Raw genomic sequence first — 16,076 nt, forward strand, 5'->3', positions numbered from 1 at the left:
TCCGCGGCGGCCAAGAAGAAATCGGCTGGGGCAACAGCATCGACTTCCACTTCCCCGCCGGAAGGCAAGGGGAAGAAGCTGGACGCCATGGGACGTTGGGTCAGCTCGTCGGCGGTGACGACCATTAAGGCGGCCAACGCTCTCGTTATCGTGGCCCGCTACGATAGGGAGCTGTGGTTTAAAATCTCTTCCCTCCTGGACTTCCTCCCAGACAAGAGGGCGAAGGCCCTTGAAATGCTGCAAGAAGGCGAGGTGGCTTCGGACCGTGCCATCACGGTGGCCACGGACATCGCCGACACTGGCTTCTGCCAGATGGGCAACAGCGTTTGCTTTCGCCGGCGGGATTGGCTCATACAGGCGAGGGTACTGGACATGCCCTTCGACGGGGACAACCTGTTCAGCAAGGCAGTGGACGAGTCACTGCAGGCCATCAAGGCAGACACCTTTCGTTCCTCCGAAGGCAAGTCACAGGGTGCCTCTAAAGGGTTCAGTGGCAGCTCTTCATACCGTCAAGCGGCCCGTTCTTTGTCCCAGGAAGCCTACAGAGGCTGCAGCAAGGCCGGAGGACATCGCCGTCGCCAAAGGGCCCAAGGTGGTAAGGCCTCGGCTAAGCAGGACTGAACCAGCTGTGACGTCAGGCGCGCACCCGGGTGGGAGGCCGGCTGGCGAATGTTGGTGCGTGGAAGTCCATCTCCACCGACCGTTGGTAGCTGGATTCCCTGGCCCACAGACACACTGGAGTTCCAAAGGAAGTGTCCCCCTTTCCCACCTGTGGCCAGGAAAGAAAACCACATTCTGCAGCTGCTGCTGGAGGTGCGAGCAATGCTGAAAATGGGTGCAATAGAACTCGTCACAAAGAGGCTCTGGGGCTCCGGTGTATAATCATGGTACTTCCTCGTCCGAAAGAAGACCAGTGGTTTGGTGGCCCATTCTAGACCTTCGCCGCCTCAACAAATACAATCCCACACGCTCCGGATGGTCACCCTTCAGCATGTGCTGGGACAGCTGGAAGAAGGGGACTTCCTGTTGTTGCTGGACCTGGAGGATGCCTACTTCCACATCCCCATACACAAGGGGCATTGAAAGTTCCTGCGCTTTGTGGTCCAAGGGCGGCACTACCAATTCAAGGCCCTTCCCTTTGGTTTGAAGTCGGCCCCAAGGGTCTTCACCAAGTGCCTGGCACCGGTGGCAGTGCGGCTGCGCCTGCAGGGGATCCACGTCTACCCCTATCTGGACAATTGGCTCATCTGAGCGAAGTCAAAGGAACTGGCCGTCGAACACACAGCGATGACTGTCCGCCTGCTCAAAGAACAGGGGTTCTCGATAAACTATGCAAAGTCCTGCTTGGAGCCATCACAGGACGCTCAGTTCCTGGGAGCCAGACTCAACACGGTGGCGCGCCCATCCTGGGCAAGGTACAACAGCTGTTGACCATGAAGGTTGCCCGGGTGAGGTCCATCAAGTCCCTGCTCGGCATGATGTTGTCATGCATCTACCTCGTTCGGCTGTTCAGGCTGCGGATGCGGCCACTGCAGTAGTTCCTCGACGCCCGTTGGATGCAAGTGGTGGGAAGCTTCGAGGACAAGATCGCCCTCAACGAGATATTCCATCGAGCGATTCGGTGGTGGGGTGTCCGCGTGCATCTCACGGCGGGCACGGACTTCCAAACCCCAACGCATTAGGAGACGGTGACGCCGGATGCCTCCCTGTAGGGATGGGGTGCACATACCGGAAATCTCCACGCAAGAGGTCTGTGGCTCCCAGAGGAGAGAACGTTACACATCAACATTCTGGAGCGCCGAGCCGTTTTTTGGGCCCTCAAGCCATTCCTTCTGTCCCTCAAGGGCAAGGTGGTGCGGGTCTTCACCGACAACACCACCACGCTGTTGGACATTCGGAAGCAGGGGGGCACCAGATCCCCAGCTCTTTCCAAGGAAGCGCAGGACCTATGGCACTGGGCCGTCGCCCTGAGGATGTTCCTGGTACCCTTTCATCTGGCAGAAGTGAAGAACACAGTCACCGACTCACTCAGTAGGGAGCTACGCTCCTGCCACGTGTGGAAACTTTGGCAGGAACAGGCGGATCTACTGTTTCGATGATGGGGCAATAACCAGCGACAAACACCAAGTGCCGGAGGTTCGCCAGCAGGTTTCCCCAGGTGGGGAGCATGGGGGATGCGTTCTCATTCCCCTGGGACAGCCTGTTTCTCTGAGTTCCTACGACTCCTCAATCAACTCAGACGGTCCCAGTGCAGGATGATCCTCGTCGCACCGGTGTGGCCGATGCTGAAATGGTACCCGGACCTTCTGGACATGTCAGCGTCCCCTCCAGTCAAACTTCTGGCATACGCAGATCTTCTCGCCAAGGAAGGAGGCACGATTCTGCACTACAACCTGTCGTTGCTGAACCGGCAGGCCTGGCTCCTGCAGCGCTAGAGTTTGGAGGATACGAGATCCTGGCGGACTGCAAGGAGGTGCTTGCAAAGACCAGGGCTTCTTCGACTCTTAAGTGCTATGGATATAAATGGAAGAGGTTCACCATCTGGTGCCCTGCACATAAGATAAACCCTCTACGGACTACGGCCCCTCATGTGCTGTCGTACTTGCTGTCGCTGGCCAAGGCGGGGCTGGCACTCGCCTCCATCAAGATCCATCTGGCGGCTATCTGATGCTACACCAGAACTCAGGGGCGATCGTTGCTGTGGTCACATCGCCTGGTTAAGGAGTTAATGAAAGGACTTTTCCGCTCATTCCCGCTGGTGAATGCTCCGGCCTCGGCGTGGGAGCTCACTGTGGTGCCGACTAGGCTCATGGATCCCCCGTTCGAGCCTCTGCATTCGGCACCTCTGAAATTCCTATCGTGGAAGACGACTTTCCTGGTGGCCATCACCTCTGCATGACGAGTGGGAGAGATCCAGGCCCTCTCCTGTAAGCCTCTGTACTTGACTTTCCATGCAACGAGGGTCGTGCTGAGGACGCACCCCTCCTTCATGCTCAAATTGCCGTTGGACTTCCATCTTAACGAGCCCTTGATGTTACCTGTTTTCTTCACGTTGCCTTTGTCGCCGGCTGAGAGGACTTTGCACTCGCTGGATGATGCTAGAGCGCTGAAGTTCTACGTGGACCGCACGTAGAGTTTTCGGAAGACGTCACAGTTGTTTGTGAACTTTGGCCCTGTGAACCAAGGGAAGGCCTGTAAAGATTGGAGGGGGGTTCTGTTCTTCTGCTCTCTATATGGCAGAGGAGAGGCACAGAGGACCCCAGCCAAGATTCTCTATTATTGGTAATGTAGTCGAGCAATCAAGGCCAAGTTTCTCAAGAAGTGATGCAGGCTGGTTCTTAAGTCCTTTGTGGGTGCTTGGGGACTACACTGTAATGTCCACACACTGTATTAGTTAAAACAGCCTTTATATAATTAAGGTTCAAAGTTATATACACAATCACAATAACTCACTTTGTGCTCAGTAAATCTACAATGGCAAATATATACAGTTCTAAGTGGTACCACAATTATTATCAGATTTCATTAAAGTGCATCATCAGTACTAAAGGTAACCAACAATAGACATAGGAGGAAAACAGTTGGTTAGAACAATTGGCGGAATACTGGCCCCTACCACTAGACACAGTTTTTGTGGAGATCCCCCCCCCCCCCCCCACCCGGGCAACCTGTAAAATAAAGATGTGCTACAAGCCCAGTCCATATATTGTTATATAAGTCTTATTTCCTTCTATAATGTTTCTACCACCCCAATGTACCTGGCATAGAGTTCGAGGGCGATTCGTCGACTGATCCTTCTTGAGTGGCTCCCTTTAAAGCAGGAGCCATGGATCGTCGAGATCCCTCGAAGAAAGCGAACTCGCCGTCGAGGCAGCAGCTTCGGTACCAGCGGTGCTAGTCGACGATTCAAAGTTGTCCTGCAAGGAAGAGGGGCACTTCGATGTTGATAGTTGAGAGCTGCAAAGAGTTTGTGAAGAATTGTGGCCCAGCAAGGGCGTAGAGTCGTCCGGCCTCTCTACGGTCCTTGGGTGGCAGGAAAACCACTGACGGATGCTCCTCTGCGTGTCGACGGCCTGGCCTTCTCTGGCGGGGTAAGCGGGCGGCTGTGCGGACAGGCGTGTCCGTGAATCAAGTCTTAGGGAAAGGAGCGTGCAGCTCTGGGTGTAGATGGCACGGCGTCAAGCGATCCCCTCTCTGGGCAGCACGGCTTCGACGGGCCTCCAGCGGTTATGCAAACCCTGGTCGGCGACGGTGGATGGAATGTCCGGTGCTTAGCTTCGTTTTCCTCGTCGCTCCCCGTCTCCGGTCGGCGCCCTGTCGAGGGTCTGACTTCCAGGGAACTTCGGCGAAGGTTAGCGGTGCTCAATGGTCCCTCGGAGCACGGGAAGAGGGTGCCTAACCAGGTCTTGTCTTGGATCATTCTCGACGGCTTTTGGATTTTGGCGAAGGGAGACAGCAGTCAACATTCTTCTTCAGGCTCGGCTTCGAGATTCAGCTTCAGCTTCAAGGTCGGTTTCAACTCCAGCTTCTGAACGAATTCTAGCATTAAGAGGCACCCATAGTTGATCTCTCATTCATTCTGCTGGGTCACACTCAGGCAACCAATCACTCAGAAGGGCATTCAGCAGTCAGCCAATCAGGCATACAGTGCCTTCAGGCCATACTCCTCCCTCATGTGTATTTGGACAAGTACCCAGCCATTCAACACTACACACTGCATTCATGCCAGCTTCGGGCAGGGCTGTCTCAGTCATTGTGTCAAACACCAGAAACCAGACATCCACAACAAGAAGTGCATATTGGTCACACACTCTATTCACTCAGGTCCCACCCACAGGGTTTACCCACAACATACAGTCACTGGGAAGGCTCCAGCCAGTCTGACTTGGACTTCACAACAACACCATATATGGAACTTGTACCCAACAGCCAGTCAGGGGGAAGGGACAGGGTCAGGGCTTCCCAGGACTTTGGGAAAACAAGATAACGGGCAATAGAAAGCAAGAGGCCACAGGGGCCATCTTGTTTTCTATCAGGAATCAACAGATTCCAATGGCAGGGCCTGGGTATCCCAAAATGGAGGATACTCGGAGCACCTGTCAAATTCAGCATGGAGCTGCCACCAGCCCCATACCCTGCTCTGTGGGCCACACACAGGTGCCCAAAAACATACACTAGGGGCACTTGGTTGTACCCCTACCCTTGAGTGCCATAAGGGTATCCCATGGGTCTGTCCTCCAAACCAAAAACAGGAAGAGCTGCACTGCCAGGAGTCCCACATGGACTCCTGACCAGAAAACAATACAGAACACAAATGAAAAAGGACTACAGGACAAGGACAAGGAGGCCCTATCCCTCCTCCAATGCATTTCCAGCATCACAAGGCCCTCTACAAGGCCTACATTTCCAAGTGGCTCTCCAGCTGCATCACGCACCGTCACTGGTTGGCAAACCGACTGTTGCCTTGCTGTCTGAGAGCCCATTCGACCAGAGGGATTGCTGCAACTACGGCGTTCCTGTCTGGTGTGCCCCTGCTGGACATCTGCACGGTGGCTACGTGGAGGTTGACGCACACCTTCACGAAATTCTACTGCGTCCACCGGGATTTCAGGGAGGAGTCCAGAGTCGGCCACGCAGTGCTGCACAACCTGTTTGCTTGAAAGGTGTGCCTGGTGAGGAGGTAAGAGATGCTTAATGTTGAGCCTTGCCACCTCCTGTGGTTGTGCATGTCTTTACTGCTATGTATTCTTGTTTCTGATGTTTGTTAATCTGCTTAGAATCACATGCTGTGCATAGGTCCGACATCCAGTGGTCACTGCGGAGTATTGCATTTTGTTTTTCGTAGTCGAAAAGGGGACGTCGACAAGGCGTGTCTGTAACACTATCCCTATAGTGACGTGCGTCGTACCCACAATCCCTCACGCGTCGAGGTCCCTCAGATTGTTTTTTTCCCGCCCAGCTTCTGGTCGCCTTACGCGGAGCTCCTAGAGAGACATTGCAAAATACTTACTACGGTCCTCGGTCCTTAATTATACTTATTATATTCTTAAAGATCCCTCCACTCGACGTTAGCTGTGAAGCTGTTTCTCCGCCGAACAAGTTTTTGACGGAGGGGAAGAGACGGAGGGGATCCTTCGGCGCTGCCGAACACGTGGCCTGGCCTCGACGGCCAACATACAGTAGGGAGAGTGGGGGTTCGAACTTTTATCTTCTCTTTGAGAATGTCTTTCTTTCTCCCCTATCTTTGCCTTGGGGTTGTTATCACCAGTTATTATTGCCTCAGCTATGGAGAGGACACCTTTTAAGTTTTGCCCACGCTGTAGGGGCAAATACACTTGGAAGGATAAACACAAGCTCTGTAATCGTTGCTTGCCCCTCGATCATAAGGAGGACAGCTGCACGGCCTGTAAGCTCTTGAAACCAAGAACTCTTAAAGAACGGAAAGTTAAGAGGTGGGCGGACTACGCTATGTCGAAGTCAGTTTCCTCACCCGCCGCCGCTGTTACAGAAAGTGACGAGGAGGGTGATATCTTGACGTCAGTTACGGAAGTCATTAACCCCCAGAAGGAGCGCTCGCGCTCCTCGACGTCCGTCCCCGGCCCCGACGGGCTCAGCTCACGCCCTGCTTATGGGGATGAACACCCCGGCGACAAGGACGCACATAGACCCCATAGGCCTAAGCACACAACCCACGGCTCTTCTTCGTCGAAGACGAAGGATCCATCAGCGCCGAAGGGGACGCAGGGCACTCTGGCGTCTACCTCAGACCGTAAGGGTCTCAAGCCCCACCCGCAAACGCAGCCGCGACCAGCGATTGGGCTTTCATCAAACACGGGCGCTACCTCAAAAACATCCGACGTAACGCTCCATAGAGCGGCCGTCGAGAAACAACGCGTAACGCAGGCAACGTCGATACCAGAGCCCTGTACGGGCGAACTCGTTGTCGAGAGCCTGGCGAGAATCGTTTCCGAAGACAAACGTAAGCGGACGACGAAACAGACGTCGAATACCGCACCAAAAGCTATAGAAACGCCGAAAAAGCACAAGAGTAGCCAAGAACTGCCCCCTTCATCTAAGGGCACTTCTGAACTACCGGAGGGCTTTTCTGAGGGCGAGGGAAACCTTTCGTCGACGTTGTGGGAGCGTTCTAAGCGTTTGGAAGGCGAAAACACCGATTTCCCCCCTCTAGACTATTCAGGGGTACCCCATGAGACCCTTGAAAGACTCCATTCTTGTATGGAAAAAATGGAAAGGTTTTTGGGAAACCAAAACCCACCCACACACAAAAGACCAGGAGAATGGTCCCAGGATGACCCTAGGGTCAAGATCCCTAGACTGTTTCCCCTTTCTACAGACGTATATAACCTCACTGAAGAGGAGCAATACCTCCAAGAAGATGAGGAGGGGTTGGGTGGAGAGGAAGAACATGAGGAAGAGGGGTTTGAAGAAGATCCTTACACTAGTGCAGGAGTTTTTGAAGAAGATACAGCCACCTCGCAGCCCTGGCAATCCCCATCAGTGCAGCCTTGGCAATCCCCATCTGTGCACTCAGACCCTGATGCCTTTCACCCTTCTTCTCCCAAGGATTCACCTATTGGAAACACCTCCCATAGATGACCAACCTTCCCTTAATGCACTATTGCGCAAGGCAGCAGCGCATTTTGAAATAGACACAGGGGAAACTCTTCCTGACATAGACTTTGTAGAAAAAGTTATTAAAGAAAAAGCCCCTGTTAGTCAGTCTATTCCGCTCCTGGCTTCCATAAAGAGAAGAATAACTCCTTCCCTTTCCAATCCTGCATTAGTCAGAGGGGTCAACCCTCGGATAGAAAAGCTCTTCAGCCCTTCGTCCTCTGACCCCTTGTACATCAGAGGACATTCTATTCCGGACTCCCTGGTAGTTAATAATACAAGAAAAAGAGCGGGGGTACCACTATCCACTAGTGAGGCACCACCTGACAAAGAGGGCAAGAAGCTCTATGCACTTGGGAAGAGAATCACGACCTCCGCAGCCTTCTCAACTAGGATTGCGAATAACAATTCCCTACTAGCTAGCTACGCAGATGCACAGGGGAGCAAGCTGCACAGCGAAGCAGAGGACGCACCAGAACCCGTGCGTTCACGCCTGTTAGATATCATCTCAGAGGGAACTCTTGTAAACCAGGGCATCGTAAAGAACTCCTTAGATGCCGCAGAGACGGCTGGCCGTTCCCTGGTTCAGGGAATACTTCTCAAACGCCATGTCTGGCTGCGCAATTCGGAATTTAAGCCGGAAACCCAGGCTTCCCTGATAAATAAGCCCATAGAACAAACACACCTGTTTGGGAAAGCAGTTGATGAGGCCCTAGAACATGCGAAGAAGGAATTTGATACCATCAAGACTCTTGACCAAATTTCTAGGCCCCCTAACAGACGCGGCTATGGCAATAGACGTTCCTTTCGTGGCCAACGCCAGCAAAACCAACAGCAATTTTACTCTGCTACCAACTGGCCCTCTAACCAGGGTAACAACCAATTCAGTCAAAGAGGCCAACGCCGTGGCAAAGGAAGAGGTCGCGGCTCCAGCCCCAAAGGTTCCACAACCAATACCAACAAATGACCCGAAGATTCGGGTCCCCTCCCATGCATCACCGGTCGGGGGCCGGCTAACATCGTTCCTATCAGCATGGGAGGAAATATCGTCAGACCGCTGGGTTTTATCCACCATAGCCCACGGATACTGCATCGAATTCAACGGTTCCCCGAAGTACAGACCCCCACGGAACCGACGCATGACACCGGAACACCTCACCATTCTTCTTCAAGAAGTAGAAGGGTGGTCGGTCAAAAAACCGAAAACAAAATCTCGAACTGCAAAAATATCGAATCCAAAATCTCGAAAAACAAAAATCTCGAATTATTTATTTATTTAGTTATGTGTTTTTGGGGTCAGGTAAGTAAAAAAAAAAGGTTAAAATAAAAAAAAATAGAAAAAAGGGGGGTTGGGGGGGAACCCCCCCACTTCGAGATAAAAACGTATTAAAAAAAAAATTTGAGATTTTTTTTTTCGAGATTTTGTATTTCGGTATTATCACTATAAACCAAGTAGAAGAGCTACTGAAAAAAGAAGCTATAGAGGCTGTCCCCCTATCTCAGGTAACAGAAGGTATTTATTCAGTGTACTTTCTTGTACCCAAAAAGGACTTAACCATGCGCCCTGTATTAGATCTGCGCCCAGCGAACAGGGTTGTCAAACCCCAAAAGTTTCGTATGGTGACCTTGCAGGAAGTAATCCCACTGTTATCACAAGGGAATTACATGACAACACTAGACATGAAAGATGCATACTTTCATATTTTAATGTTGCCAGCGCACAGAAAATACCTCAGGTTCAAGATAGAGAACAAGCACTACCAGTTCAGAGTACTACCCTTCGGGATAGCATCTGCACCAAGGGTATTCACGAAAGTACTGGCAGTGGCAGCGGCCCACCTACGCAGGTTATCCATCCCGGTATACTCTTACCTCGACGACTGGCTCATAACAGGGGATTCTTACGAAACATGCTTCTCCAATACCCAAAAGACCGTAGACCTTTTGTCCCAACTGGGCTTCTCCATCAACGAAAAGAAGTCCAGCTTAGACCCCAGCCAAATCAAACAATTCCTAGGGGCTCTAATTCAAACAAAGGACGGCCTCGTCTTCCCCTCCGAGAGGGTCCAAAACATGCTGTTTCAGATCCCCCATTATGTGGCAGGTCGAGAGGTGACGGTACGCAAGGCAGTGCGCTTGCTAGGGATGATGGTGTCATGTATTTATTTGGTACCTCACGCGCGCCTGCGCATGCGCCCAATGCAAGAGTGGCTCTACAGCCAGTGGTGTCAGGCCAGCGGACAATGGGACGATCTAGTGGTGGTCTCGCAGGCCTTGGTTCTCTCGCTACGGTGGTGGACAAAAGAAAACCTGTTATTAGGGAAGACTTTTGCCACACCCGCAGTGGAAGCCACTCTAACCACAGACGCATCCCTCACAGGATGGGGGGGCTCACCTATCCCATCAGACTGCTCACGGAGCGTGGACTCCAAGCTTAGCATCCAAGCATATAAACCTGCTGGAACTACTAGCGGTGTTCAAAGCACTGAAAGCCTTTCAGGAACAACTACAAGGAAAGACAGTGATGGTCCTCACAGACAGCACCACAGCCATGTACTACCTCAACAAGCAAGGGGGCACTCACTCTCCAGGACTGTCCAAACTGTCCCAGAATATATGGAAGTGGGCTCTCAAACACAACATGTTCCTACTATCACAACATGTACCAGGGGAACTCAATCTGCTAGCAGACAAACTCAGCAGAGACTTCCCCCTGCCCGAAGAGTACGAATGGCAATTGCACGAAGACATCGTCTTAGACGTCTTCACGCAATGGGGATTCCCGGAAATAGACCTGTTCGCAACTATGGAGAACTCACAATGCCAAAGTTACGCCTCCAGGTACCCCCAGAACCAGTCCAAGGGGAACGGTCTGTCGATTCAATGGTCAGGGAAATTTGTTTACGCCTTTCCCCCGACTCCCCTTCTCAACAAAGTGGTGCACAAGATGCACCAGGAGCAGGTTACCATGATACTAATGGCCCCAATGTGGGCCCGGCAACCATGGTTCGCTCACCTGATGGAGATGTCCCTATCTCCCCCAGTGAAACTTCACTGCCCGTACAACATGCTGTCACAGGACAAGGGCAGGACTCTGCATCCATACCCTCAGACCATGAACTTAGCAGCCTGGCTCCTGAGATCATAGAATTTGGACATTTACAACTCCTGCAGAGATGTATGGACATCCTCAGGGAAGCCAGAAAACCTAATACTCGCCACTGCTATTCTAGCAAGTGGAAAAGATTTGTCATCTGGTGTACAGGTAAGAGCATCAACCCGGTTGACTGCTCTCCCACTAACATTGTTCTGTACTTGACCCATTTACTGGATTCAGGTCTAGTCTTCAATTCCATTAAAGTCCACCTAGCGGCACTTTCTGCATACACCACTTCCCAACTTAAAGTGTCATGGTGGAAGATACCAGTTATCAAGGCCTTCATGGAGGGGGTAAAAAGAATACACCCTCCGATAGCTAACCCAGCTCCCGGATGGGACTTAAATGTGGTACTTTCTAGACTCATGGGCCCTCCTTTCGAACCCATGCACAAGGCAACTCTTAAAGACCTCACTCTTAAGACTGCTTTCCTAATAGCTATCACCTCCATTAGGAGAGTAAGTGAACTACAAGCTCTTTCTGTACTAGACCCCTTCGTAACAGTTCACAAGGATAAGGTGGTTCTACGCACACACCCAAGGTTTGCACCAAAATTCATCTCGAAATTTCATGTAAACCAGTCAATAGAACTACCAACGTTCTTTCAAAACCCTTCCAGCTTGGGAGAAAAAAGTCTGCATACACTAGATGTACGCAGAGCCGTCATGTTCTACATGGAAAGAACCAGACCACTGAGCAAGACTAATCAGTTCTTTGTCTCGGTGGCAGCAGGAAGAGAAGGAGATGCTGTTTCAAAGTCCACTATATCTAGATGGATTGTTCAATGCATCACTCTCTGTTACACTCTTGCTAAGAGAGAACTACCCTTCAAGCCAAGAGCACATTCCACTCGAGGCACTGGGGCTTCCATAGCGTTCATTGCAAATGTTCCCCTTAAGTCCATCTGCAAAGCGGCTACCTGGAGTTCTGTGCACACCTTTACAAAACACAACTGTCTAGATGCACACTCTAGATCTGACTCCCAGGTGGGACAGGCAGTATTAAGACATCTTTTCTCTACTGTTCCTTCTCTTAACCCACCGCCAACTCCGGGTACTGCTCGCTAGTCTATGCACAGCATGTGATTCTAAGCAGATTAACAAACATCAGAAGAGAATGCATTACTTATCGTAAAAGCATTTCTGATGGTTGTATCTGCTTAGATTCACATGCGCCCACCCTTCCTCCCCGCTCGGATGGAAGGAACATAGACATCCCTTTCTATATTTCTCTCTCTTTTCTGTACTCACTCACGTCTAGAAGGCTCCCTCAGGGCAGAAATATACAAACAGAGGGACCTCGATGCGTGAGGGATTGTGGGTATGATGCACGTCACTATAGGGATAGTGTTACAGACAAGCCTTGACGACGTCCCCTTTTCGACTACGAAAAACAAAATGCAATACTCCGCAGTGACCACTGGATGTCAGACCTATGCACAGCATGTGAATCTAAGCAGATACAACCATCAGAAATGCTTTTACGGTAAGTAATGCATTCTCATTCATGAGCATGTGAATCCAGACGCCATGCTGGAGAAGGAACAAGTTACTTACATGTAACTGTTGTTCTCCAGCATGGGTCTGGCATGGATTCACACGCGAACCCTCCCGCCTACCCCTCTGTAGCTCTTCTCTTTGTCCTACTGCCACTTTACGTGCTACCAAATCTGATGATGGCTGCCAGAGGAGGGGCTTAGGTAGGGGGCAGTCATTGGCTGGGGGTAGTATGACTCGGAGACCAGTGATTAGTTATTAGGAGAAAGACAGTTCAGAAATGAAACTGATTTTTTTTCTTTTACCGAGGATTCCCAGCTTGACGACGGGGAATATTCATGAGCATGTGAATCCATGCCAGACCCATGCTGGAGAACAACAGTTACAGGTAAGGAACTTGTTCCTTCTCTCCCTTCTTGGTTTAAATAACCACAAACTATGATTGAACCCTTGTCCTCAGTGGGGTATATGCATCATCAATCAAGTCTGACACTTTCTCGATTAACTCATCTCCCACTGATGACGGGTTCTATTAAAGATTGATAAAAGTCAGACCTTTTATTTTTTTTGGTGCGTTTTATTTGGATTGCAACTACCAATTGGTGTATTATTAGAATAAATGTGGTACCACATAGTACTGTAAATGTTGTGTTAATTTTTGTAGTAGAGTTTTCCAAAAACAAAGTGAGTCTTATGTGTAAATATATTCATCTAAACCTAATCTATTTAATATAAGAACTGTGTTAGCACATAACATAGTGTAGTGTGTGGACATTCCATTGTGGGGGGTCTGGGAATTCACTGTACCTAAGAACCAGCCTGCATCACTTCCCTCGTGCCTCAGCCATGGTTGCTCGTCCATTGCTACCCTTTCAAACCCTTGGCTGGGATGCTTCTGTGCCTCTACCCGAACCATATAGTGGGTAGGGTCCACAGACTCCCCCCCCCCCCAGTCTTTACAATATATCCCTTATCTTCAGTATTATTCCATTTTATGATATCCTAGGAATAATAACTTGGACCAAAAATTATATATGGAAAATACATCTTTCTATGTTTCAATGAATGTTAATATTAAAAATAGTTTAAATGAGGAAACGAAAAGTAACTGTTTTTACAAACAAAGGAACATTCAAAGCAAATTAATGTATTTGTTTTTTAACCATGCTCTTCGTTTCTCATTGACTTAGTTGTAAGGGGGCGGCTTATACTATCTACCCTGCTTAGTAGCCCCCTACATTTGTACTTGCTGTGAGGGGTCAGTAATGTGAGGCTCACAACTGAGTTTACGCCTTTCAAGTTTTGAGATTTTATTTTCAAAAGAAACAATAAATAAACCCTAACTAAACCAACTCTACCAGGGGATTCCCTACCTATTCTAAGATCTAAGGGAAAACCTCCTAGAATACACAAAATTAACCCTCGCACTAAATCAAAGTAAAGCAACAATAACATCCATGTGATTACCAAACAGTTAAGGTCTTGGTTGACTTCTGTTTGCTCTGGCCACATTGCGCTCGCCCAGAAATGTCCAAAGTCAATTTCTCTCAGGGAAAACGTCTCAGATGAGTTCTTGAAAGATCCAAAGATCATCTTCTCTGGATGAAATGCTCCTCTTTAAAAGTTCTGTAAAGAAAACGGCACCAATGCTAATTCTGGATAAGGTTAAAAACAAAATATGTCACTTCCCCTTCAATAACAACTTTACTTTCTGCTGTGTCTTGTTTGCAACTTGTCAGGTTTCTGCTGTGTCTTGTATGCAACTTGTCAGGATTCTTCTTTTATCAGTGTTACTGTGAGATCAGGCTACTCTGCCTCAGACTGCTTCTACTTCAGCTTCTTCAACATGTAACAGTTCTAATGAAATTCTAGACAACCCCAGTTCAATTTATGCTGCTACAACTTGATATTGTGGAAATGTTTGACAACTTAAACAAGACTCTTTGACCTCTACAGGTTGGAAAGGCACTCTTCTTTGCACTTCTACCAGAAAGGGTAGCTTCTTTCTCTTTCCTCTAAATCTTGTAGCTACCACAGAATCTGCTTCAGCTTCTGACTGCCAGTGTCACCTTCACTGATGCTCAATTCATTAGTATCACAAACACCAGGCTCCCTTCCCAAGCTTCATATACATCTGTGGCTCCAGGTTTTACCCCAAAGCTGTAGTGCCATTTCCCCAATGTTATGAATATGTCACTCGGAGGACCCTGGGTTATTATCGGCTTAAAAAAATTCAAGACAATGAGCTTCAGTTCTTATGTTGGCTGGTTTATTCTTTGGAAGGTTCCGTCTACTGGCCTGGGCAAAACTTTTTCTACTTCAGAGTTCAACAACTTCTCCAACACTGTAGGATGTTACAAGAGTTAAGGTTCACTTCAAAATCAACTTTAGGCACACGTAATGGCTTTTTGAAAGTACACTTCAACTTGCTACTCGCGTTCCCTTTTACAAAGACAGCTTTCGTCTTTAACACTGATCGGGAGGCATACGTGGCCTCTCTGAAGTGATGTTTCCTTGTAACTGAATGGAAAAGTCTGCTTATATCATCATTACCGTTCCCGTTCTGCTTGTTAGGAGACACGAGACTTCTTTAGTCAATGATTTTAAATTAACAATGGGACAAGAAAGACTGTCTTCACACGCGAGCACTTCAATTATCGCTGGATAAGGGCACGATACATTTCCCTTTGTTTGAGACTTCCCACAACTACGAAGACATTTACTCGCTTTACCTTCGACACAATTGAAGTTCAGCTGGTTATAGTTACTGGCAAGGAGTTTCTGCTGCTTTGGAGTACAGTCCTTCATTTACTGGCTCCAGTAATACATTGGCTCCGGGCTGCCTCGACTTCCCAACTTCCCAACTTCTCTGCTACTGCTACCACAGGCACCACAGGCACTCTCAGGATCACACCTTTCCTCAGCACAGGTGTTTCAGATCTGCCTCATTAATGGAAAATCTTCTTTCTCCAGCTTCCCTCGGCACACAGGCCTCGGGTAAAACACAGGTCTTCAGCTCTGTATTCATGACAATTGGGCACACCTGGAAAGATTGTCAGCATTCTCCAGTCTCTTACAATGCAGCCACAGCCAGACAGGATTTGTGAGCACTCAGAACCTGCTGGTGAAATCTGCTTGTTTTTTGCTCCGGCGTCCCTTCCGAGGTCACTCTTCCTTGTGAACTGCCAACCTAGAGTTCTGTTTCTTCTCCTACTGCTACTGCTGACCTTCCAGCTCCTGCCCCAGCTTCTTTTCTTGACTCCCTCCTGCAGCAGCCTTTTATGCCCCTCAGGTAAGTTAATTGGCTTTAGGTGCAGACCTTCCGTCTCAATTGCCTGATCTTGCTATAGGCTTTTAGGCGTGCCTGCCTGTTCTCTACCTTTGCATGCCTCTTTAGCCCTCTTCTTTGTCACAGTCCCAGAGGGATTCTAGGATATATAGTCCCTTTTTGGAATATTAGCTCTCGTTACCTTTCTGATTTGGCAAAACTCCATGAGAAGGGCAGAGTCATGGGGAAAGTTTTATAAAGGGGTTCCTCCCAGTCTTCCTGGTCTGATTGTCCCTCCCCGCACCACCAATCTGATCCTCCCACAGTACACCACCCCCAGGGACGTCATCAGAGAGCGCATGCCTTCCCCTAGCCACATGAGAAGGTTCCCAGGGGGAAATCTCTTTGGATTCTCCACATGCCCATTTCCATCTGTGGAGCTATACTTCTAAAATGGGGCTAACCTCATGCGCCCCCCCTACCCAGTTTCTAGCACCATTACATTATGGCCTCTTCCCTGCTC

The 16,076-nt window shown here is 49.5% G+C and overlaps 1 protein-coding gene across 9 annotated transcripts in view; it reads left to right on the forward strand.

The window, feature by feature from the left end:
* The window catches only part of ATP6V1A (ATPase H+ transporting V1 subunit A), a 1,210,625-nt gene that overhangs the window by 156,097 nt on the left and 1,038,452 nt on the right, over nucleotides 1-16,076 (forward strand). The gene's annotated exons all lie outside the window — the stretch shown is intronic.

Source organism: Ambystoma mexicanum, chromosome 7p (genome assembly GCF_040938575.1).
Source record: "Ambystoma mexicanum isolate Mex_15411 chromosome 7p, UKY_AmexF1_1, whole genome shotgun sequence".
Classification (NCBI taxonomy): domain Eukaryota; kingdom Metazoa; phylum Chordata; class Amphibia; order Caudata; family Ambystomatidae; genus Ambystoma; species Ambystoma mexicanum.